This window comes from Cetorhinus maximus, chromosome 4 (genome assembly GCF_964194155.1).
Source record: "Cetorhinus maximus chromosome 4, sCetMax3.hap1.1, whole genome shotgun sequence".
In the NCBI taxonomy this organism is placed as follows: Eukaryota; Metazoa; Chordata; class Chondrichthyes; order Lamniformes; family Cetorhinidae; genus Cetorhinus; species Cetorhinus maximus.
In genome coordinates, this window is record NC_135882.1 from 120,021,272 (window position 1) to 120,048,128 (window position 26,857).

At 42.6% G+C, this 26,857-nt stretch overlaps 1 long non-coding RNA gene across 1 annotated transcript; it reads left to right on the forward strand.

The window, feature by feature from the left end:
• The first annotated feature begins 395 nt into the window (after positions 1-395).
• Positions 396-26,585, forward strand: LOC144679354 (uncharacterized). The gene is made up of 3 exons (XR_013576327.1): positions 396-533; positions 9,407-9,462; positions 26,183-26,585. It is a non-coding gene; the product is annotated as an uncharacterized LOC144679354 (long non-coding RNA).
• The last annotated feature ends 272 nt before the right edge of the window (positions 26,586-26,857 follow it).

The window sequence follows — 26,857 nt, forward strand, 5'->3', positions numbered from 1 at the left end:
ATGTGAAAAATAAATTCTTATTTCCCCTCTAGTTCTGGTGCCAGCTATTTTAACTCTATGACCTCTGGTTACTGAACCACTTGCCAGAGCAGTTTCTCTTTATTTGCTCTATGAAAAACCCAACATTTTGAATATCTCGACAGTAAGTCCCAGATTAACGTTGCCCTGTTTTACATTGTTTACTTTAATGTGGGTCAGTTAATGGGGCATGTATTCCAATTAAATGTGGCGAGTTTTGTTTTAAAGTCGGTTTGCACCAGTCTGACATAGGGCCGCATGATCCGACCAGCGCCATTTTGGAGCAGCCTGTCCTGTTTCCTGAGCCTTTCTCTTGCTGCTGACCCTCCAACTTGTGGCCACTCCTACTCCCTGACTCTCCCTCTTGTCGAACCTCCGACTCTCCTGTTCACCGCTTCCCTCTCCTGAACTCTTGCTGTGAGCGAGGGCTCTGGAGATAAGCAGCAAGAGGCATGAGGAGCAGTTTCGACTTGTAGGATCAACAGCAACTAGGATCGGCAGCGAGCAGGAGTTAAGTAAAACATTACCAAACTGTATTTCTTTTATATTTTTAAAATGTGTTTTGTTTTAAAAGTTATTTCATTTACTAATATAGGAATTTAGCAATGTAAAGTTTTTCAACTTACAGGGTATATTTTTTTTTCCGAAGAGGAAGGTCCTATAGAACCTAACTATAGCTTTTACGTTGGTTTTAATGGGAAAATGTGATTCACTTAAAGTCAATTCACTTAAAGTTGCACTTTACAGGACGCAACTACAGCTTTTAAGTGAGGACTTACTGTATTAGTTACTGCAAAGGTCAGTGCTGGGGTTGTCTCATTGTGTGTCTGGGGTCTAGATGGGAGTTTTGGTGATTGTCTATTCTCCCAAAGTATGCTGCTCGAGTCTATAGTTTTTCAAAACCATTACTCTTTACTTACATCAAGTTTTTACACATTTGGACCTCTATATGAGGTTGCAGCTTCTCCTCCTTCCAGATCTCTCTTACTCCTCAGGCATGTGATCTGACATCATTATTACATCAGCATCATGTACGCTTCTGATTTTAACCCTTTACTCTACAGGGGTCTCAGCTATTTACAACCTATATCAATGTCCTCCTGAAGTTTAAAAATAAGCGGTCTCCCATTTAAGACGGAGATTAGAGGAAAACTTTCTCTCAGAGCTTCATTAAACTTTGGAACTCTCTTCCCCAGAGAGCTGTGGAGGCAGGGTCAATCTATATTTTTAAGGTAGAGGTAGATATATTCTTGACTAATGAGGAAGGCAAAGGATATCGGGTGTAGGTGGAATGTGGAATTGAGACCACAGTCAGATCAGCCGTGATTTTATTGAATGCTGAAGCAGGCTCGAGGGGCCGAATGGCCAACTCCTGCTTCTAATTCATAGGTTCGTATGGAGTTTAGAAGAATGACAGATGATTTCATTGAAACATTGAAGAGTATGAAGGGGTTAACAGGATAGATACTGAGATGTTGTTTCCCCGACTGGGAATTCTAGAACACGGGGGAACAGTTTAGAATAAGGGGCCGATTATTTAGGACTGAAATGAAGAGGAATTTCTTCACTCAAAGGGTTGTGAATCTTTGGAACTCTCTACCCTAGAGTATTGTGAATGCTGCACTGTTGAATATTTTTAAGGCTGGGATAGACAGATTTTTAGTCTCAGGGAATCAAGGGATATGGGGAGTGGGCGGGAAAGTGCAGTTGAAGCCAAAAATCAGCCATGATCATATTGAATGGCAGAGCAGTCTCAATGGGCCATATGGTCCTGCTCCTGCTCCTATTTCTTATGTTCTTATGTTAGGCTTTGGAAAGGGAAAAAGAAAAAGCAAAGATGAAAATACTCAACTGGAAGAGTGATTTGATAATGAATTCAGCACAGGTGGACTGGGAACAAAGACTGGCCAGGAAGACAGTAAATGAGCAATGGCAGGCCTTCAACACCAAGATTCTTTGGATACAAACCAAACATATTCCCATGAGGAGGAAAGTTGAAGCATCAATAGCTGGAGTTCTCTGGATGATAAAGAAAATAGAGATTTAAATCAAACAGAAAAACATTTATGACAAATGTCAGGTGCAAAATTCAGTCAGAAATCTTTTCTATCACAAACTTACCTTCACTGGTCAATGCACACGTTGGGATTCCTACAGCTCCACACACTAAAAGATTAGCCTTATTGGCAATCTTGTAAATAGGGCCCAAGCCATTTGCTCACTGTGCAAGCTTGATGCTGAAATAGGGTGCATCAAAGCTATCCTGTGGTAAAATGGCTGCACCTATCAGATCAGTGCATTGCTGTGTATCACACATGCAACTAGGACTAAAGCTGCCACTTTACAGGGGTCTCAGCTATTTACAATCCATATCAAAGTCCTCCAGAATTCTATCGTATTCACTAGGTATTATATTGCCAAGTTTGATATCATCCACAAACTTTGAAGTTGTATTATATCCAAGGCAAGGCCATTTACAAGCATCAATGGCATTACCATCGCTGAATCCCCCACTATCAACATCCTGGGGGTTACCATTGACCAGAATCTGAATTGGACCAGCCATATAAATACTGTGGCTATAAGAGCAGGTCAGAGGCTAGGAATCCTGTGGTGAGTAACTCACCTCCTGTCTCCCCAAATCCTGTCCACCACCTACAAGCCAGGAGTGTGATGGAATACTCTTTACTTGCCTGGATGAGTGCAGCTCCAACAACACTCAAGAAGCTTGACACCATCAAGGATAAGGCAGCCCACTTGACTTGCACCCCATCCACAAACATTCACTCCCTTCACCACCAATGAACAGTAGCAGCAGTGTGTACCATCTCCAAGATGCACTGCAGAAACTCACCAAACCTCCTTAGACAGCACCTTCCAAACCCACAACCGTTACCATCTAGAAGGACAAAGGCAGCAGACTTATGGGAACAGCACCACCAGGAAGTTCCCCTCCAAGCCACTCACCATCCTGACTTGGAAATATTCTGCCCTTCCTTCACTGTCGCTTGTTCAAAATCCTGGAACTCTCTTCCTAATAGCACTGTGGGTGTACCTACAGGGACTGCAGTGGTTCAAGAAGGCAGCTCACCACCACCTTCTCAACGGCAATTAGGGATGGGCAATAAATGCTGGCCTAGCCAGTGATGCCCATATTCTGTAAATGAATAATAATAACAAGAAAATGGTCCTAATACTGACCCCTAGGAGGCTGCACTGCATACTTTCCTTCAGTCGGAAAATAATTTGTTCACCACTGTGTTCAGCTTACTATCCTTGAGGGAATTATGTCCCCAGGTTACCACCATGCCTTCAATACCACACATTTCTATTTTCTGAATCAGTCTGTTGTGTGGGCCTTTATCAACTTCCTTTCGAAAATCTATATATGCAACATGTACTGCATTACCTTCATCAACACTCTATGTTACTTCTTCAGAGAATTCTATTAGGTTGCCTTTAGCAAATCCATGCTGGCTGATCCTAATTAATGTGGCATATTTCCTCAAGTGAGAACTAATTTTGTCCTTGACAATGGTCTCTAGTAGTTTTCCCACCATTCACATTAGACCGATTGGCCTGTGGTTACCAGTTTATTCTTCTCCCCTATTTTGAACAGGGCTATAACATTTACAATCCATCAGTCCTTAGAAACCACAGAAATATCAATGGAGGATTGAAAGATTGTGGTCAGAGCTTCAGCTATCTCCATCCTAGTTCCCTCAGCAACTTAGGTTGCATCCCATCTCGACTGGATATCTTGCTAAATTTGGGTAAGGCCAACCTATTTCACACTGTCTTTCTATCTATTTTTATCCTTTCCAATATCTCTACTCTCCTCCCTCTACTGTATCAGCAACTTAATTCTCTTTTTTGTGAAGACTAGTGTAAAGTACTCATTGTGTACATCAGTCTTGCCCTCTGGCTCCACCAGAAAATTTCCTTTTTTGTTTGTAATTGGCCACACCAGCCCTTTAACTATCCTTTTATTATTTATAGGTTAATAAACAATTTTGGGGTTCCTTTATGATACCCACTAATCTTTTCTCAGATTCTGTCTTTGCCTTTCCTATATAATCGCTTGGTAGTACAGAGCTTGAGTATTGCTGAAAAAAGAGAAATGACGTTGAAGCTTTACATCTTGCACTCATCAGGACAAATGCGAGAATGCCAAATTTTGAAGGAAGCAATAATTTATACTGCATGAAAAAATGGTGCTGATTGGTTGGCGAGTTGGCTTGGATTAGTCGAGGCATTGTCACAGAGAATGCACTGGGAAACAATTGTTCTCCACGCCTTTGTTTAATTCAAAAAAGATGCAATGCCTGGGCATGTTCCTTTTAACTGCAGGGGACAGGTCTCTGCTTATGAATATAAGTTGCTTCTGGCAAGTGTATATGAGCCACATTGCGAGACCGATTCATAAACTTAAGTTGATTATCAATGTAATTCTTAGCACACTTAGGATTGTTCAGAAAGTGAGGTCCAATCGCTGAAGCACATCCAAGGTCAGACATTATGTTCTGAGTTTGAAAGCACGGGCTGGCTGAGTACGGTCAGCACTTGTCCTGTTGCGAACGGCCAAAGGGATGTGCTGTTTGATATGATCCGCCAGTTGTTGGCACGCGCGACCTACATCACACAGGCACTGAAATTAATATGAATTTTACCACTTTACTCATTTGTGTGGTAGGCAGAGCACCTCTTTGGTTTGTCAGCAGCACCCTGCTGGCAGAAAATACCACTCAAGTTTCTACTGCATGGTAGCAGTGTGAAATGGCTAGCTTCATCTGTTGCTCAAATTTTTGAGATACCTTATCCTTCCAGGGTAATATGATGTAGACTGGTCAGTGTTCAGATCCGAAAGTGGCGGCCATAGGCCCAGTCGTGAGTAAGTGCGATACATAGCAATGCACTGATCTGATTGGGGTAGCCTTAATATTACAGGGTAGTTTTGATGCACCCTATTTCGGCGCCAAGCTCGCACAGTGAGCAAATGGCTCAGGCCCTATTTACGAGATTGCTAATAAGGCTATTCTTATAGTGTGTGGGGGTGTAGGAATCTCAACGTGTGCATTGACCAGTGAAGGTAGGTTTGTGATAGAAAATAATAGAGAAGCCATTAGCAGATTTCTCAACTAGCATGTCGAGGAAAGCTAGTTTGTTAGGCTGCTTTGTATAGCCTTTTCCAATTTCCCCCTGCACTCCTTATATTCTGCCAGGTTTCTGACTGAATTTTGCACCTGACATTTGTCATGAATGTTTTTCTGTTTGATTTAAATCTCTATTTTCTTTATCATCCAGAGAACTCCAGCTTTTGATGCTTCAATTTTCCTCCTCATTGGAATATGTTTGGTTTGTATCCAAAGAATCTTGGTGTTGAAGGCCTGCCATTGCTCATTTACTGTCTTCCTGGCCAGTCTTTGTTCCCAGTCCACCTGTGCTGAATTCATTATCAAATCACTGAAATTGGCACTCTTCCAGTTGAGTATTTTCATCTTTGCTTTTTCTTTTTCCCTTTCCAAAGCCTAACATAAGAACATAAGAAATAGGAGCAGGAGCAGGACCATATGGCCCATTGAGACTGCTCTGCCATTCAATATGGTCATGGCTGATTTTTGGCTTCAATTGCACTTTCCCACCCACTCCCCATATCCCTTGATTCTCTGAGACTAAAAATCTGTCTATCCCAGCCTTAAAAATATTCAACAGTGGAGCATCCACAACACTCTGGGGTAGAGAGTTCCAAAGATTCACAACCCTTTGAGTGAAGAAAATCCTCCTCATCTCAGTCCTAAATGATCGGCCCCTTATTCTAAACTGTTCCCCCGTGTTCTAGAATCCCCAGTCGGGGAAACATATCAGTATCTATCCTGTCAACCCCTTCATACTCTTCAATGTTTCAATGAAATCATCTCTCATTCTTCTAAACTCCATATGAATCTACAAATTCGCAGCAGGAGTTGGCCATTCGGCCCCTCAAGCCTGCTTCAGCATTCAATAAAATCATGGCTGATCTGACTGTGGTCTCACTTCCACATTCCACCTACACCCGATATTCCTTTGCCTTTCTTATTAGTCAAGAATCTATCTACCTCTACCTTAAAAATATAGATTGACCCTGCCTCCACAGCTCTCTGGGGAAAAGAGTTCCAAAGATTAACGACCCGCTGAGAGAAAAAATTTCTTCTAATCTCCGTCTTAAATGGGAGACCGCTTATTATTAAACTGCGTCCCCTAGATTTAATCTTTCCCACAAAGGGAAACATCTTTTCAGCATTCACCTTGTTAAGTCCCCTCATGATTTTATATGTTTCAATAAGATCACCTCTCAATCTTCTAAACTCCAATAGATACATGCCCAGCCTCTCCAACCTTTCCTCATAAGACAACACCCCCCATCCCAGGTATCAGTCGAGTGGATCTTCTCTGAACTGCTTCTAACGCATTTATATCTTTTCTGAAATAAAGAGACCAAAACTGTACACAGTACTCTAGATGTGGTCTCACCAACACCCTGTACAACTGCAGTAAAACATTCCTGCTTTTATATTCCGTTCCCCTTGCAATAAATGACGACATTCCATTTGCCTTCCTAATCACTTGCTGTACCTGCATACTAACTTTTCCTGATTCATGTACAAGGACACCAAATACCTTTGTAGCTCAGAGTTCTGCAATCTCTCTCCATTTATATAATTTGTTGTTTTTCTATTGTTTCTGCCAAAGTGAACAAGTTCACATATTCCCACATTGTACTCCAGCTGCCAATTTTTTGCCCACTGTCTTAATCTATCTATGTCCCTTTGCAGACTCCTTATGACCTCTTCATAATTTAGTTTCCTATTTACCTTTGTGTCATCAGCAAATTTAGCAACCATACATTCAGTCCCTTTATCCAATTGTAAATAGTTAAGACCCCAGCACTGATCCCTGTGTCACTCCACATCTTGCCAACCCAAAAATGCCCCATTTAGACCTACTCTCTGCCTCCTGTTAGCTAACCAATCCTCTGGCCATGCTACTGTGTTACCCCCATTCTACACCATGAGATTTTTTTTGCGTAGTAACCTTTGATGCGGCAACTTGTCAAATGCCTTCTGGAAATCTAAGTATAGCACATCCCACAGGCTCTTCTTTATCTAAGTTGCCTGTTACTTCCTCAAAGAACTCCGGTAAATTAGTCCAACATGATTTCCCTTTCATAAAACCATGTTGACTCTGCTTGATTTTCTAAGTTTTCTAATGAGATTTTCTAATTTTCTATTAATAATAAATTAAGGAGAGATTATCATCTTTGAGGTAATGTTCTTTAATCTTTTCCTAGTTCCTGAAACTCTGACTGTAGGATCTCAACCCTTTTCCTACCTATGCCATTGGTTCCAACATGGACTACAACTTCTGGCTGTTCTATTATCCCTCACCTATTTCCTGTACCCATTCAATGTTATTATTTACCTTGGCATCAGGGAGGCACACAACATTCAGGACTCACATCTGCAGAAACAACAGTCTGCCATCTGGCCATTGAATCCTTTCTAACAACTTTATTTCAACTGTTTCTTGCACCCCCATTTGCAGCTGAGAGTTTCCCACAGTGCTGTGGATTTGCTCTGACTGCACTTCCATAAGGTGTTATCGCCTGCACTGCTATTCAATACTCAACATCAGTTTGTAAGTGCTACATTTGTAGCTGATACCACCTGCCTGTTCCTTTTTGTCTGCCTGGTGATCACCCACTCCCTCTCCTCCTGCACTCTCTACATTGTGGGATGACTACCTCCTAAAACTCTCAGCTTCTCATGCACTTCAATGATGTCAACCACCTCTGAACTCGAGCTCTTATTTTTCACAATTGTGACTTTTCACAGTCTATGGGCAGTTCAGAGTAGAAAAACACAGTTGCTAATATATTTGTATGAATGCAATTCACTTGATAGAAATAAAATCTTGGAGGATTTAATGTCTATCCATCTATAATTAGCCATAGTCCACGAGGGGCCATAGGCATCTCTCTCTGTCCACTGCAATTCTGCTTGTCACTGTCATTCCTCTCTCCATCCAGTTTCTGATGTTGCCTACCCATCCAGTCCTCCACCAACCTTTTCTGTTCTTTCCTGTTGTTTCACCTTCTATTGTTGCCAATGCCAGACTTTCATGCTGCCTTTTCCAGCGGTTGGACTTTCATTTACATATCCATTGTTCCCTGCCAGGTCAGCCCTTCCCTAGTTGTATTTAGTGTTCCACCAACCCTGGAGGTCCCTTCTTTACTTTGTACTTCCATTTCATAGAAAGAAACAAACGGTTATAGTTTCAGGGGCACCATTCCACAAGCATGGCTGAGCAAAAATCTCCAAAACACCAAGGTCCTGCTCTACCACCGACCTGCGCCTTCACTGCTGTCAGAGTCTTCAATTGACTCCACTGCTGGAGATTTCAAGCACTTGAGGGGTATATGTCCTCATCACTATTAAGGTACTCTTACATAATTGGCCTGTGGGTCAACACTTGCTGCCTGGGATGTAGTTGCTGCCATGCCCATGCAGTTACTTGGAGCCATATATGAGTCTACAGGTAGGTAAGTTTAATAGTGAGAAATATATAATTTTGGATTTTGAACTTTTATTTAAAGCCTTATTTTTTACATTAGAAATATCAATTACTAAGAAAGGTGACATGATTTTTTTTTCATAAATCCTTTTGAATGATTTACAGTATAAATATGTGCTACCCAAAGGCTGACAGATATTGTAACAGGTCAACCTTCCTGGATTCCGATTAGACTGCCATTTGGTAGTGTGACTGGTAATAGTTACAGGTAAGTGCTGGCATTTTAACCTTAATGTTAATATAACCATTTCTCAATGGAGTATACGGCCTATAGAAGATTTTTAAATAAAAGTTAATAAAATATAGATAGATGGGTAAGGATTTTAACTGCCTGATGTAATCCCTTATTTATTTATTTGCTTTCATAGATCACATATTTTACAGTTCCACACCATGTCCTTAAAAAATTTGGGCAGTAGAAATGTAGCAGATAGCTCTTTGTATCCTATTGCCTGGTTCTGGCAAATGGGGTGTCATGGTATATTTTAATTATTCTTTTTAGTAAACCTGCAGCACCAATGCCTATTCCTTCTATTTCTTGACCCTAGGTTATTTTTGAACAACAAACCTTCATTGTGGTGGAAGTACCCTGCTATTTTGGAATTGGGCTTATGCTCTATTTAACTATCTGTTTAATACTTTACTGGAATAGTTACACCATTATAGTGGTATGGAGCAAACTATTCCTAAAATTGTGAAGTCCAACTGTGCAACTATCTTTGCAAAAAAAAAACCTGTTTGACTATATTGAGGGATTTTTTTTTAACCATGCAGGAAGAGGTCAACAACAGATATATTTCTCTGGAAAAAGAGAAAGAATGGCAGCAGTTTAAGGTAAATATGCATTTTCTACTATGGATTTGAATCATGACGCTTCCTGGGAAAGGGCAGATAATTGCAGCTTCATTTTAAATCCTACGAATTTTGGAGTGTTTATGAGATGCCTACTTGGAGCTGCTGAGGTTTATAACTCTCTAGATTCCTTTATGTAGCATTGATTTGCGAACCCTAGATGATGAAAAGGCTATGCTCACATTGTAAGATGCAACTAAAGATAAAAATCCAGCAAAGATGACTAGGCTATTTTAGAAAATAAGATTAAGTAACACCAGGCCTGAGTTTTAAGAGCTTTTTGATTTTAGGAGGCAGACAGGATTCCAGGAGGTAGACTGTGATTAGATGCAGACCAAACTTTCTCTACTTTGTTTCAGCATAGGCCAGGATTTTCTGATTGCCATTATTTTGGTGCTAATGTTAACCAAATTATTTTAATATTGGTACTGTTCAACCAGTCTCTTCCTGTTATCTTAAATGCCCTTGTCTACAGTAAAACCTAGGATTTTGTGCTTTAGGTTGACACCCCAACCACCAAGTGTTGATTCCAACTCCATGCGCTATGTTTGTTGTGCTCATGTATGCATGCCAATCAAGACAATGACATGTACCTTAAGAAGCTGCATAGTGACATCACTGTGACATCGCCGTGTGTAAGGCTGGAGGATAAAATACGCAACCTCCATGTTAGATGTTCACTATTGCCTGTGATCTCTACTGCAGCTGTTCACTACTGCCTGTGACTCTGTATCAGTAAGACTTCATGTATACCTTATGAATCAGGCATATAGTCAAGTAATCAGCCTAAATAACTGTAAGGACCTAGACTAGATCAAGGCCTGTGCAAGGCTGTATATAGTTGTTGCTAGGAATAAACTTCATGTAATTATGTTCAACCAGAGCCCTCATCAGTCTCAATACCTTGCTTAACGTAGATAGCATAGAGACAGATCCCTTGAGGTCTACATCGAGACCCTCAAGCTATATGGTGGCAGCAGATCGTAATGGACCATGACATGGCTGGAAGCTATGTCGCTTCTAAAGATCTTGCAGCAGCCAGAACACAAGGCAGAAGAGTACTTAAGCAGCAACATCAACTGCAGTGATTCCACATACCCAGCTCCAATCCAGAATCCTCGAGGGAAGTATAGCACTTTAAGGGAAGTTACACAGGAAACTTCAATTCAGGTGCTTTGGTTTGAAAACAAAAAAGTCCAGTTCTTCAACTACAAGAACCTGGCATCCGACATTAGCTACAGAGACTATTTCCAAAAAACATCCGAGTTCAGAAGCCAGTGAATACCTCACACAAGCTCAGTGATTTGGGCAAAAAGCTTTGTTTTAGCTGAACGTCAAGATCAGCTATTTATAAGTCACTCATCTTCACAGTGAAGGCTAGAGCATCAAGTTTGTTTAAAAAAAAATGTACCCTAGGCTAAGAGGGCTGCGAGTGGCAAGTTCCATTGGCTCTCGGCAGAGCTCAGTACAACTGTCGGTTGTTTCCGCCATTTCTTTTTCAGTTTCGGTGCTTAAACCAGCTTTCCCTCCATGACAATTGAGGCATGGTAGCAACCTAGCAGAATAAAATGGTACAGTCTCAATACTGCAATAGAAACAATGAGCAAGGCAAAATTTCTGCAATCTAAAGATCTGCAACTTAAAATTCTTTCTCCTTATTTCAAGCCAGACTGCAAGAAGCCAAGCATCTAAAGTGCTACTTTTGAAATATACAGTAAAAGGAGCAGAAAGCTTTTTCCTTTAGCAGCACACTGTTATGAGCCAACAGTGATACATTGCTGTGGCATTTGTTCTCCAGAGGCAAAGGACAACAGACAGGCAGCGAGTGCAAATTCTTATCCAAAAGACACAGCACTCAGCAACTACATTTGTGTAGCACCCAATGCAGCCAATAACCAAGAATATCACAATGGCAAATAGAAATTTGACAATGAACTGGCACACAGGAGATCATCTTGCAGAATTTAAACTCTTTAGACAGAAGATGCGCTTACATTTTGTAGACCAGCGGGTACAGTAATAAGAGAAAAAGGCCGCCAAATTACTAATTGCACTTGGCAATGCGGGGCTAATGTGTGTAAACTCATCTGGTCTATCTGATGAAGACCAAAAGGACCCCGACAAAATCTTCAAGTTCATCAAAGGTCCAAGTCAACTTTAGAATTTCTACTGACAGCAGCCAAGTGAAAGCATCGATCAATTTATAAACAGGTGCTGGTGCAAAGGAGCCTAATGCGATTGCATGAATCGCTGAAAGCTAGTATGCAGGTACAACAGGTAATAAGGAAGGCAAGTGGAATTTTGGCATTTATTGCTAAAGGAATAGAGTACAAAAATAGGGAAGTGTTATTGCAACTGTACAAGGCATTGGTGAGACTGCACCTGGAATACTGTGCACAGTACTTGAGGAAGGATGTAGTTGCATTGGAGGTGATTCAGAGGAGGTTCACTAGATTGATTCCAGAGATGCGGGGCTTGTCTTATGAGGAGAGATTGAGCAGTTTAGGCCTATACTCGCTAGAGTTTAGAAGATTGAGAGGATATCTAATTGAGATATATAAGATGCTAAAGGGGATAGACAAAGTAGACGTGGAGCAGATGTTTCCCATTGTGGGGCATTCTAGAACGAGAGGCCATAGTTTTAGGCTAAGGGGTGGTAGATTTAAATCAGAGATGAGGAGGAATTACTTTTCTCAAAGGGTCGTGAACCTGTGGAATTCACTACCTCAGAGTGCAGTGGATGCCGGGATGCTGAATAAATTTAAGGAGGAGATAGACAGATTTTTAATTAGTTAAGGGCTGAAAAGTTATGGGGAGAGGGTGGGAAATTGGAGTTGAGGCCGAAATGAGATCAGCCATGATCGTATTGAATGGCGGGGCAGGCTCGAGGAGCTGAATTGCCTACTCCTGCTCCTAGTTCTTATGTTCTTATGTTCAATGCCGATAACCTTGAGACATAAAAGCAAAATACTGCGGATGCTGGAAATCTGAAACAAAAACAAAAATTGCTGGAAAACTCAGCAGATCTGACAGCATCGGTAGAAAGGAATACAGAGTTAACCTTTCCAGTCCGTATGACTCTTCATCAGAAATAAAGAGGAATAAGAAATGTGGTGAAATATAAGCTTTTTAAGGGGGGTGGGACAGGTGGAGCTGGATAGAGGGCCAGAGATAGGTGGAGGAAAGGAGAGATTGCCAAAGATGTCATAAACAGAAGGACAAAGGGGTGTCGATGGTGGTGATATTAGCTAAAGGATGTGCTAATGGTGACATTAAGGATAGAAAGCAAGATGAGCACGTGACAGATGGCCCTAGTGGTGGTGGGATGGGGGGAAGGGATTGAAATAGGCTTGAGAGAGATTGATGCCCACCCCACAACACAAGGATGACCTGCAAAGAATTTTTATCTCCATACATCAAGGGTTTTCCAGCCAAAGTTTCCTCACTCAGACACCTCCTCAAGAAGGATATGCCATGAAGATCACCAGCACATTTTTCAGAGATCGAAGGACACCCTGTCTTCGAGCTCATGCATCTTGTAATACTACGACCCCTCCAAACACACTGTACTCAAGGTGGATGTGTCACAGAAAGGTCTTAGTGCATGCCTACTACAGGATGACAAGCCTGTTGCCTTTGCCTTAAAGTCTTTCACCACTGCGCAAGCCAATTGAACACAAAACTCTTGCGTTAGTATTTGGCATCCAACATTCCCACATGTATTTGCTGGGGAAAAACTTCACGGTCCAAACAGCCCACGAGCTGCTGGAGATGATCTGCTGAAACCAGTGTACCACCACGGCTCCAGCATCTATCTATTCGTGAAGATTCAGGGCCACAACCTTCATGTCCAAAATGGTAACCTCTGACACCCTGGGTCGGTTACCCAACCCAGCCAACAACACAGATGTGCCTCTAGACCTCCACGTGGACAATATTGAATATGAGGTGGAAGACAATCTCACGTCAACTTGGCCCATTTCGGGCATGGTCAAGCCAAAATGATACCACAGGCCAGCCGAGAAGACCCACAGCTACAACAGCTGAAGCAAGTTGTTATCGCTGGTTGGCCCGATCACATCAAGGATGTTCACGAAAGTATCCGATCATTTTGGCACTACAGAGATGAACTGGGAATCTCCAGAAGCATTATATTCAAAGGCAAACAAGTCCTCATGCCTCAGGCAATGAGTCAAACCATATTAAGCCACCTACACGTTGGACACATGGGCACAGAACAAATAAAACGCCTTGCCAGAGAATCGGTTTATTGGCCAGGTATTAACAAGGACATTGACAAATTGACACAGACATGCTATACCTACCAGATTGCACCAACCACAGCAGAGCAGAAAACTATTGTTACCACATGACATCCCCTCTGTCCCATGGTCGAAAACAGCCACTGATTTATTCCATCTAAATGGCAAAGATTGCATCTTGGTAATGGACTATTTTACCAAATTCCCTTTTGTTTGCTTGACCAAGGACATGACCAGCTTTATAGTTGCTGACACACTCACTGCAATTCTCAGCATGATCGGTGTGCCTGACAACATCATCTCAGACAACGGTCTCCAGTATATAGGACAACCCTTCCAGGACATGTGCAAAAAGTGGGATGTAAAACACATCACATCTTCCCCGCACTACCTTCAGTCCAATGTAGGGTAGTGCTGGGAAGGTCAAACCAAGTATGTCTGCTCTCAAAAAGTTTTTCTTTTATCAAAAGAGAACAGGGGGATGATGTTATATTGTATGCATGCCAATGCAGACAATGGGCAGATTCATTCCAGATTTGCACTAAGTGCGGTAAGCAGGTAAAACAACGGTGAATTTTCATGCCGTATCATCCCAAACCCGCCACATTATTTATGCATTCCCAGGAAACACGCCGTTTCCTTGGCGGGCAGTCTCCGATTCACCTGCCACACCATCACCTCGCCGCTTCATCACATCAGGCACCACATTTAAAGTACAGCCGTGCTCAGTACTTCCAGCCCAGGACTGCAGCAAAGAAGGCATGGCCCTGAAAGGCAAGAAGACTTTGGAGCGCCCTTTGGACGCCGTGGAGGCCTGCTGTGATGTCCTCTACTCCCCGCTCTGGCCAAGGAAGGGCAGCAACATTACATTGATAGGCGATGGTAGTGGTGATCAGTGCCAATGCTGCACAGAAGAGGTTGGCCATCCAATGCAGATAGAGGATGAATGATCTCATCCATGCAGCCAGGGTATGGCAACCATTTCATCACTCTAAACTTACACATTCACTGGCATCTTACTCACTGCCAGCTCAAGGGACATCACCACCCATTTCAGCGGGCAGGCCTAATAGTGATATGCTGATGTATTAAGATGAGATTTCCGACGTCCAATGGCGGGGAATGGGGCCCGCCATCAGCCGGCTGAGCGGACGATTGTGAACTACTTTCACACCGTTGTAAAACCAATCGCACCATATTGTCCGTTCACACCACCAAACACACCCAATGCTGGCGGGCACGGAAAATCCCGGCCAATGACATGTACCTTTATGAAGCTGCATAGTGACATCACTATGACATCGCCATGTGTAAGGCTGGAGAATAAAGTGTATAGCCTCCATGTAGATGTTGACTATTGCCTGTGATCTCTGCTGGAGGTGTCACTACTGCCTGTGATTTTGTATCAGTAAGACTTTAATTATACCTTATACGACAGTGTTGGGAGTAGTCACCCAACAGTGATTTTCCTGAGTTGGCAAGAAGATTGTCCAATTACGGACAGCGGGAGAGCTCTCGAAGCTGAAAGGTCAATAAGAGACCCTCCAGCTTGGAAGGACCTGCAGAGAGAGAGAGGGTACCTCCAGGTAGGCGGGAGGGCCTTAAAATCTGCCTGGAGTGCTGGCCTCTTGGTCTGCCACCCAAGACTGCCTTCAGGCAACTGGCCTGTTCCCAATTTCAGTCAGCTTCTGATAATTGGCCTTAATTGGCCTTTAAGTTACCTTAATTGGCTACCCACCACTTGCAAGCAGGGAGCCCTTCTGCTCCGATCCTGCCTCCAAGAAAATGTTTCATAGCAGTATGATTCCTGCAAGCCAGCACACTGATCAGCAGCATGAAATTAAGCACCAGCTTGCCTCCAGTCTCACCCCTTGTCAGGGCAAAAATTCAGCCCTATTTATCCTTCCAGCCTGGTTGTTCTCTATAATATGGGCCCCATCTTCACTGCCTAAAGTCCAAAGGCACAATCATGACCACACCACATAACTGGTTTAGCCATCTGTTCCCAGTTGTGGCTGGACTACATAAAGTGCTATTGGACCTCACTCTTTTCTGCCAAAATTGGCTACCATTCAAGGATCATCGTGCTGACCTTTTCTCCACTGCTAAACATCTCCTTAAACTATTGCCCCGCCCCTCTCCACTCTCAACTGAAAAAGCAAGTGTGAAAAACTCACAGGCTTCGCTGTCACTGAGATTGTGATCATCTGCTCAACTATAACTGTTGCTTACCCCCCACCTGGTCCACCCAACTTACTTCACCTTACCCATCAAGTCCTACCCCCAGGCTGTTTCCTACCTAGCTTGGATCCAGCATCATACTCTTATTTCTTTCCTAGCTGCCTCCATGCCCATTCTGATCTCATCCTGTCATAGACTCACCTCCTACTCTCCTAACCCCATTTTCACTAAACTGTTGATGACCAACTTCCTTTCCGGCCTCTTTGCTAGTTGATGTGGCTCCTCAGGCTCGTTGATGTGGCTCATTCTCTTTCGAGGCAGCCATTATCACACCGCTCTTCTTTTTTGGGAAATTATGATACACTTCAAATACAGTATTGTGACTTTGCATAATACTTTACTATAAGTTCCTGTTTGACTATATAAAGGTACATTTTACAAGGCCAAATTAATGACATGAAGTTTTATTCAGTCAGGTTCACAGGTTGGACAATTGTACATGGAAATAAGTGCACCTAATTTGCAGTAATATTTTATTTTTCTGGTTAGTAATTTAAATAACTAAATCAGGAATGCTGTTCATTAGCTATGCTGACCTCTATGCCCAGTCACAATTCTGCGCTTTCATTAAGCTTCCTTTGTAATATCCTAAATCCTAGATTTTCTGCTTTATGTAATTAGGCTGCATCTCTGGGATTGGAAGAATAACTTCAACCTCCCAACAGATGCACCCTAGATCTCAGCTAACCCTCCATCCTTGGGATTATTTAAATATCTAAAGCGAGTTATCTAGTTGTTTCCAGATTGATGAAGAGCATGTGACATGCCTTCATGCTTTTTGTAAAAGGAGGCAATATTTTTTCATATCTTTACTTCAATCTTTGTAATCCATTACTCTGTGAGTGATTACATAAAACCATAAGGTAAGAATACAAGAAATAGGTGCACCATTTAGCTGCTTGAACCTCTTTTGCCATTCAATAAGGTCATGGCTGATCTGATTGTGGCCTGAGCTCCATTTCCTGCTTGTTCCCCATAGCCTTTGATCCCCTTGTAGATAAAAAATCTGCCAAACACAGCCTTGAATAAATTCAATGACCCAGCCTCCTCTGCTCTTTGGGGTAGTGAATTCTAAAGATTAACAACCCTCTGAGAGAAGAAGTTCTTCCTCATCTCTGTCTTAAATTGTAGACCCCTTATTTTGAAACTGCACTTCTTAGTTTTAGATTTCCCCATGAGGGGAAACATCCTCTCAGCATCTACCCTGTCAAGCTCCCTCAGAATCTGTTTCAATAAAATCACCTCTCAAGTCTTCTAAACTTAATACAGGCCCAACTTGCTCAACATTTCCTCATAACACACCCCTACATCCCAGGAATATTCCTCCTTAAATAAGGAGACCAAAACGTACGCAGCACGCCAGGTCTCACCAATGCCCTGCACTGTTGTAGCAAGACTTCTCTACTTTTACACTTCATCCCCCTTGCAGAAATGGCCAACATTCCATTTACCTTCCTAATTACCTACTGTATCTGCTAACTTTTTGTTATTCATGTATGAAGACACCCAGATCCCTCTGTGCCAAAACATTCTGCAGTCTCACTCCAGTTAGATACATTCTGCTTTTCTATTCTTCTTGCCAAAGTGCACAAGTTCACATTTTCCCACTTTATACTCCATCTGCCAATTTTTCCCCATGCACATTACCTATCTTTATCCCTTTACAGACTCCTTATGTCCTCTTTATAACTTACTTTCCTACCTATCTTTGTGTCATCAGCAAATTTAGCAATCATACAGTCGGTCCCTTCATCCAAGTCATTAATATAGATTGTAAATAGTTGATCCACAGCACTGATCCCTGTGGCACTCCACTACAGTTTGTCAAACTGAAAATGATCCATTTAACCCGACTCTCTATTTCCTGTATTTTGCCAATCCTGTGTCCATGCTACTATATTAGCCCCCAATACACCATGAGCTCTGATCTTGTGCAGTAACCTTTCATGTGACACCTTATCAAATGCCTTTTGGAAATCAAAATACATTAAATCTTCTGCTTCCCATTTATCCACCCTGCTTGTTACATCCTCAAAGAACTCTAATAAATTTGACAAGCACAATTTCCTTTTCACAAAACCATGTTGACCCTGCCTGATTATATTGTGATTTTCTGAATGCCCTGTTACCACCTCCTTAATAATGGATTCTAGCATTTTCCCAATGACAGATGTTAGGCTAACTGGCCTATAGGGCAGAATTTTGCCATTGGCGAGCAGGGGGCGGGGCCCACTCGCCGACGTGTAAAATGACGCAGGATGATGTCGAGCAGAACCCCCGATGTCACCGCGCCCCATTTAAATTTTCAGGAAGGCGGGTGCGCAGCAAAATCAGCTGCACGCCCGCCAACCTGTCAATGGCCAATTGAGGCCGTTGACAGAATCATTTAACCAATTAAAGGACCTGCCCGTCCAACATTATGGTTGGCAGGTCGGCCAGGAGCCCCAGCAGCAAATAGAGAAAACATGAAACCTCATCCAGTGGCGGGATGAGGTTTCATGTTGGGTTTTAAAAATTGTAATAAAGTTATTCTGTAAATTATGAACATGTCCCAACTCATGTGACATTGTCACATGAGGGGACATGTAAGGGAATTTTCTTTTCTCTATTTTTAATAGTTTTAAAAGTCGAAACGATCTCCCTGAGGCTGCACTTAGCCTCAGGGAGATGTGCGGTCTTTTGTGCGCATGCGCGGAAGAGCGCACTCTCGATTTTAGGGACTCCCCCCCCGCCACCCGCCCAGGCAGCGCATAGCACTTCCCGCCCATGTAAAATGGTAGTGCGGCCCGCTTTGCTGGCAGCGATCGGCTCCACGCCCAGCGGAGATTGGGTCGGGCCCGCCTGCCCAACGGGCACAAAATTCTGCCCATAGTTTCCTGCATTTTCGCCTTTCTCCTTTCTTGAATAGAGATGTTCCATTTGCGGTTTTCCCATCCGTTGGAACCTTTCCAGAATCTAGGGAGTTTAGAAGATTACAGCTGATGCATCCACTATTTCTGCAACCACTTCTTTTAAGACCCTAGGTTATAGGCCATCAGGTCAAGGGGACTTGTCAGCCCATTAGTTTACCGAGTACATTTTCTTTTCCTTCTCATTTGCCCTGTTTCCCTGTCTCTCGTAACTTATTTACCATCTTCTTTCTTGGTTCTGCACATCTTTTCTCAGTGATTGGGCTTTTCACAAGCTGCAGTTTGATCCACATGTGGGACATTTCCTTCTTTCTGTGAATTCATATGGTCATCCTCAGCTCTTGCCCATCTTTCTCTCTGTCTGGTGCATTCTTTTTTTGTTATTTCATTGCATCAACCCTGCTCCCTTTCTCTTGATTAGCTGAAGGCTAGCATTTTGGGTATTCAGCATCTTGATCTGTCTACTCGCGGCTTCACGTGCTCTGACAGTGTCTACAGCCTGCGATATTGTGAGCTTATCCTTTCCAATTAAATCTATTTGTACTTCAGGGTGCGCAGAACCCCAAATGAGTTAATCTGGCAGCCTTTCATCTATGTCCTTAAATTTTGGGGCTGCATTTTTCAGTCTTGTTAAGAAATTGTCAACAGGCGCACCTGATTCCTGCCTCAGGCCTTGAAACTCATATTGGTGGATCCGATGATTTGACTTTGGATAGAGATATGTGCTAATTTTGTCAAAAATTTTGCTTTTTTCTGTCATCTTCACTTAGCTCCCAGCTATTAAACAAATTGAACCCTTTCTCTTCTGCCCTCAGAATTATGCAGCTAACTCTTTCCACTTCATTAGCGCCTTTTAGAAAGCTACTGGATGTATGGCTGCACTTTTGCCTAAACTTCCCAAATTCCCACAACATTTTTAGCCTCCCAATTCATGGAACTTTGGGCTGGAACTGTGTGTTTATTACAGTGACAGCCATTTTAATTTTGGCAGAATTCGGGTTGATTTTTCAATTTATTTCAGCACTATATTTGTGTAAAATATTTGGACTTTTACTCAGACAACCATTGCCGCCATTAATGCCTACTGCTTCCCATAAGTTAGAAATAATCACACTTAGGACTCAAATCGCTGAAGCTTCTTTGAGGGTGTTTCCTTCTGTTCACCATGTGGCAGGTAGACTGCTAGATTAATACATTGTTACTCAGTACATGACTGCAGTCTGACAATGAATGTGGCACCCTGGGATTTATATTCACATAACACTTTGTTATACTATTCATAAAGAACTAGAAACTATGTAACACATTCTTTCTATGTTATCCTCCCATCCATACATGAATAATCCTAATCTTTCTCTTCTGACTGGTCGACCATAGAAGTAGATCCAGAGATTACTAGCCTTAGAGGTTCTTATTCTAGAATTTAGCTCCTTAAAATTCCTTTGCAGAACCTCAAACACACTCCGACCTTTATTATTGGTTCCCACATGAACCCATGACCTCTGCTTCATCACCTTCCCCCACCACCCCCCAGAACCTTTTGTATTTATTCTGTGAAGTCCTGCTCCCTGGCATCTGGGAAGCAATTCACCATTTGGGATGCTGGATCATATCTAAAGTATTTACTTCCCTGACAATAGAGTCTTCACAATCACTAGTCATTGTGCATGTAACAGTTTCATACAGAGCTGATCCATATTCATCACTGCTTGGATGCCTGGCTCACTGAGGCTAAGTTTGTTAATGGACAGGCCTTGCAGAAGTATCCATGCAAGGTCTTTAGAACAATCAAGTAACAATCAAGCTACCATTAAATGCATGTATAGTTTCTGCTTCCAGAGGATCTTTTGACATGGCTCATTGAAAGTTTGGCTTTCAAGAGACAGATTCTCAGCCATGCTGCCACTCATTAAGATGCCTTGGGCCCCCAGGTATTTCAGTACTCTAATGGATATCTGGGCTCTTAAACCAGGATTCTGGCTGATTGACAGCTCTGGCTTCTTTCTCTTCTGTCAATTTCACTTTGTTTATTTACACAAGATAATTAAGCTTCAAGCTCTTGCAGTTTCAACTATTGATACTTTTAAGGGTCTGGATGATTGACACTTTTATTGAACTGTAGTAAAAAGGAGGTATTTTTAAAGAAAGTGGAAATTTGGAAAGTGAAAACGTGGAATGACTGACTTTTTTAACATAAGAACATAGGAACTAGGAGCAGGAGTAGGCAATTCAGCCCCTTGAGCCTGCCCCGCTCTTCATTACAATCATGGCTGATCTCATTTCGGCCTCAACTCCAATTTCCTGCCCTCTCCCCATAACCTTTCAACCCATTACTAATTAAAAATCTGTCTATCTCCTCCTTAAATTTATCCAGCGTCCCGGATAGTGTCCAGAATACACTGTACTCTGAGGAGTGAATTCCACAGATTCATGACCTTTTGAGAAAAGTAATTCCTCCTCATCTCTGATTTAAATCGACAACCTCTTAGCCTAAAACTATGGCCTCTTGTTCTAGAATGCCCCAGAAGTGGAAACATCCGCTCCATGTCTACTTTGTCTATCCCCTTTAGCATCTTATATACCTCAATTAGATCTCCTCTCATCCTTCTAAACTCTAGCGAGTATAGGCCTAAACTGCTCAATCTCTCCTCATAAGACAAGCCCCACATCTCTGGAATTAATCTAGTGAACCTCCTCTGAACCGCCTCCAGTGCAACTACATCATTCCTCAAGTAAGGGGACCAAAACTGTGCACAGTACTCCAGGTGCGGTCTCACCAATGTCTTGTACAGTTGCAACAACACTTCCCTATTTTTATATTCTATTCCTTTAGCAATAAATGCCAAAATTCCATTTGCCTTCCTTATTACCTGCTGTACCTGCATACTAGCTTTCAGCGATTCATGCACAAGGACACCCAGATCCCTCGGCACTGAAGCATTCTGAAGTTTCTGTCCATTTAAATAAGTCGCCTTTTTATTCTTCCAGCCAAAATGGATAACCTCACACTTATCCACATTAAACTCCATCTGCCAAATTTTGCCCATTCACTTAAATTGTCCATATCCATTTGTAAATTTCTTATTTCTTCATTGCAACTTACTTTCCCACCTATTTTGCTGTCATCTGCAAATTTAGCTATTGTACCTTCTATCCCTGAATCCAAGTCATTAATATAGATTGTAAATAGTTGGGGCCCAAGGACCGAGCCCTGTGGCACCCCACTTGTTACAGCTTGCCATCCAGAAAAAGACCCATTTATCCTGACTCTCTGTTTTCTGTTGGTTAGCCAATCCTCTATCCAAGCTAATATATTACCCCTAACTCTGTGTGATCTTATCTTGTGTATTAATCTTTTGTGCGGCACCTTATCAAAGGCCTTCTCGAAGTCCATATATACTACATCTACAGGATCCCCATTATCTACTTTGCTTGTCACATCTTCAAAGAACTCTAGCAAATTAGTCAAACACAATTTACTCTTCATAAAACCATGCTGACTCTGATGGATTGCATTTTGACTTTCCAAATGCCCCATTACTACTTCCTTAATAATGGATTTCCAATGATAGACGTTAAACTAACTGGTCTATAGTTTCCTACTTTCTGACTCCACCCCCCCTTTTTGAATAAGGGCATTATATTAGCATTTTTCCATCATGTCCTGGGGACTTGTCACCCTTCATATCCTATTGTCACTATACATTTCACTGGTCCTATACAGCGTATAGTGGGTGAATGGGCATGGAAGTGACATAGCTTGGCATGGGGTCATGAGGAGCCATAGGGGGTGGGTGGGTGAGGGTGTTTACCTTGCATGGGGGTCATGAGGAGAACATTTTGAACTTACATTTCAAAAGGGTCCTTTATGTGGACTATGATTCATGATACCTCTGAGGTGCCATGAGCCACGGCTCTTTGAAAAGCTGGCTGAACTCAATGAAAATTGCGGAGTACTAGGACATGCTAATCTCTAGGTTAGAAGGGCAGGTTGCGGGCTCATGACCCGAGCAAGCCTTCACCTTTAAAAAACATTTCTGAAAATTGGAAACCCAGGAACGGGGTCAGGAATCCTACAATCAGGTTCCGCTACCCATTTTCTCCCCTCCATGGCGTCTCCCTGACTCCATGAAAATCTAGCCCAATAGGTGGAACTAAAAAAGACAGTTTCATCTTCCAACTACTTTTGGGTCTATGATTGATCGAATTAACTACAGAACTTGTATTTACATAGTTCCCTTCACAACCCAAAGACGGGAGAGGTGATGGAGTAGTGGTATTGTTGCTGGGTTTAGTAATCCAGAGACCTAGAGTCTGGGGACCTGGGTTCAAACCCTGCCACAGCAGATGGTGGAATTTGAATTCAATAAAAATCTGGAATTAAAAGTCTAATCATGAAACCATTGTTGATTGTTGTAAAAACCCATCTGGTTCACTAATGTCCTTACCTGGTCTGGACTACGTGTGACTCCAGACCCACACCCACAGCAATGTGATTGACTCTTAAATGCCCTCTGAGATGGCCTAGCAAGCCACTCACTTGTATCAGACCACTGCAAAATGCATGCGAAAGAGCACACTGCTTCCTGAGACCAAGTGCTGTCTCAGGGAGATCACTGACAGGTAAAAAAATCATTAACATATCCCCCTCATGTGACAATGTCACATGAAATGGGACATGTTAATAAGAAACACATAAACTTTATGAAACTTTTTAAAAACGAACATGAAACCTCATCCCGCCAGTGGATGAAGTTTCATATATAATCAGGAGCCCACTGGGGCTCCTGGCCTGCCCACCAGCCTTAAGGTTGGACGGGCAGGGTCTTTAACAATCTTAATTAGCCTGATTTCGCTGTCCGCCCCCCTTTCTGAAAATTTAAAAGGACCAGGATGACATCGGGGGTTCCTCCCGACGTCATCCCGCGTCATTTTCCCATCGACGAGCCGGCCCCGTCCCCAAATCGCCGACGGGAAAATCCTGGCCACTGCTTTTCTTTGAAATAATGCTATGGGATCTTTAACATTTACCTGAAAGTATAGACAGGACCTCAGATTGACATCTTGGGCGAAAATTAATGGTCACAGCAGGGAGCCCATCCTCCGGCTGGAAAACCAGTGTCAAGTTGCGCCATGGCCATTTTTAGGAGGCATGATAGGACTTAATCCCAATAGGGCACCTACCTGCCTGTTATTGGGTTTCCTGGCTCCAGTGAGGAGGATTTTCCCCTGGAAATCCTGGCAGATATCCCATCTCCAAGAGCTGCTAATGAATCAGAGGCCACCACTTGGCGCAGTGGCCACTGCTTGTACTGCATTGCAGCCTACATTGGAGCTGGAGCCCCAGGAAAAAGGTGAGTGGGTTTTATTCACCAGGGTTGGACAGAGAGGCCCTGATGGCATGGTTCCGGGTCGGCTGGCGGTTGTGGGGGAGAGGTGATTGATTAAAGGAAGATGGGGTCTTACTCCCGTTCCCTCTGTAACCTCCATCAAGTGCCTCCATCAGGTAGAGAGGCCCAGGTAAGAATGCCCTCCACCTCCCCACAACCCCCAAACCAGGCCCCAGGCCTACATGCCAGCATTTTCCTGCTGGTAGACCCACATGTTGAGGCACCCGCCTGCTGCAGGTTAAATACCGTGGTGGCAGGATGAGCCCCTTAAGTGGCCCCCATGCGGGAGGGTCATCCTCAAGCCTTCCAATTCCGGACTTAATTGAGGGAGGCTGTATCTCCACCTTGCACCTGCATGTCTGATCCCACGGCATCCACCCACTCCCACCACCGCCTGACTGCCTCCCAACCCGCCTCCAATGGGAAGCATTAAATTCGCCCCTTATCTGATAGACAGCACCCCTGATAGTATTTCCTCGGTACTGCACTGAAGTTTTAGCATGGATTATGTGTTCAAACCTCTAGATCTCTGGATTGTGACTTGAAGGCACACCTTCTTACTCAGCAGTGAAAGTGCTACCAGAGATCCAAGGCTGGAAAGCTCTTCTTTTTGGGAATGAATATTTTTATTGTGTTTGTTTTTAATGAATCTGAACTTCATAAGCATTTATTTCATTTTGAAGAGAGCAATTGGGATTGAAAATTCAGATTCAACTCGGTGCTGAGCCCTCGGTCTCTCCTGAATTAGTTGATCTCAAACATGGAGAAGGCAGGAATATTGTAAATGGCTGTATCATTCCTGAGTAATGAAGGAGAAATAAAAAGAAAAAGCAAAAGTAAATTACAGAATTATTTGAAATCAAAATGTAACTATTTACACATGAAATGCTTGATAAAATATGTTCACTTTTGGCAATAGTGCCCTAGCAGGTTAAAACATTCTAGCCCTAAAAATTGGCAGTTCACAAAGGTAAGGGCACAACTGGAGATATATTTACAGTGGATGGCTGTAATTAGGAGCAGAACACAGGTCCACTGGGTTTCCATCCCTTTCGGCAAAAATGATCAATTGCACTCCAGAGGTGAAGGCACTTCTCCTCAGCAGATGCCTAAAACAAGCATCTGGCCTTTGAATATGTTACTGTCTGCCCTCCGCTGGATTCTTCAGCAGCTGCAGTGACCACCAATGATAGGTAAATTGTATAAAGTTTTTTTTCAAAAGAAAGCTCCTTCCTGTGAAGTCAGGAGTAGTATGAGTGCTCCCTTACTCCACAGACATTGTAATCAACCATCCCATCCCCAAGGTGGCTTGATTCAACCTCTCTCCCACAACTTATCTACGGGTGGCTGATATCACAGCTGCCAAATATTGGTGTGAGCTTTTTGGGGACATGCAGCAGGTGACCACGTTTTTCCTCCTCCTCCTTCAGGTACAATGCCCTAAAAGGGCATTGGAGACCATAGACTTCCATTGCATTGGTCCATGATTATACTTGGCAAAGCACTGCAGTGGTTTGCTGTTTCCTTCTGCAGTATGGCTGACCAGGAAACTCTCCCACTCTTACCACCTGTCATCAGGCATATTGGAAGGTTTTACAGGCTGATAATAAACCTGTTTGGCCACATTATGAACACACCTTCTGTGGCCATCAAACCCTGAAGTGGGACTTGAACTCAAACCTTCTGGCCCAAAGGTAGGGACACTATGACTGTGCCACAAGACCTCCCTTGACCACATCTTACAGGTGTAATTTAAAGTAGGTCTAAGATTTAATTTTGATTGGGCCTTAGGCTAACCTGTTTTGCTGAACCCAATTCAAATAACATTTGATTATCTAGAATATCTAATACTTGATAATGAAGGATGTTGATTAATTTTTCTATCATTTTTTTCCAACAGCAAAAAGTGATGAGGCAAACAATATCTAATAAAGGAATAAAGCCTGGCACTGGAAAATGGAAACATGACTGGAATAAAAAAGAACACCCAAAAGGAAATGCCTCTCAGTCATTTTGAGAACGATACCAGAGTATAAAGATTGGAACAACAGGGTGGACCTGAATCACCTAATTACCACTAAGCATCTGGAGTCCAAAACTTGTGCTTCCATTTCCTGTCCACTTCAGCAAAAAAAAACTCTCTTCTTCCTGTAGAACTGAAAGCAGAGGCTCTGAAAACTGCACATTACTCCAATCATTTCCTTTGGCATGAACTGCTGTGATGATGGATGCTTCATAAAAACAATGCATGTGATTTTTCATAATTATCTTACTTATTCCCACTTTTATTTTCAGATCCTGAACAGAAATTGTTGGAGATTAACAGATTTTAAACAAGTAGAGAAAAAGGAAAAGGGGAGGATTGGAAAATCCAAAAAGGTAATGTTTGTCTGTGATAGGGTGCAAGGAAGAGAGTCAGCATGGCTTTGTCGGGGGAGATTATGCCTAATAAATTTGACTGAATTTTTCAAGGAGGTGGCTAATTGTGTAGATGAGGGTAGCGCAGTTGATGTAGTCTACATGGAATTCAGTAAGGCTTTTGACAAGGTCCCACATGGGAGAATGGTCAAGAAGG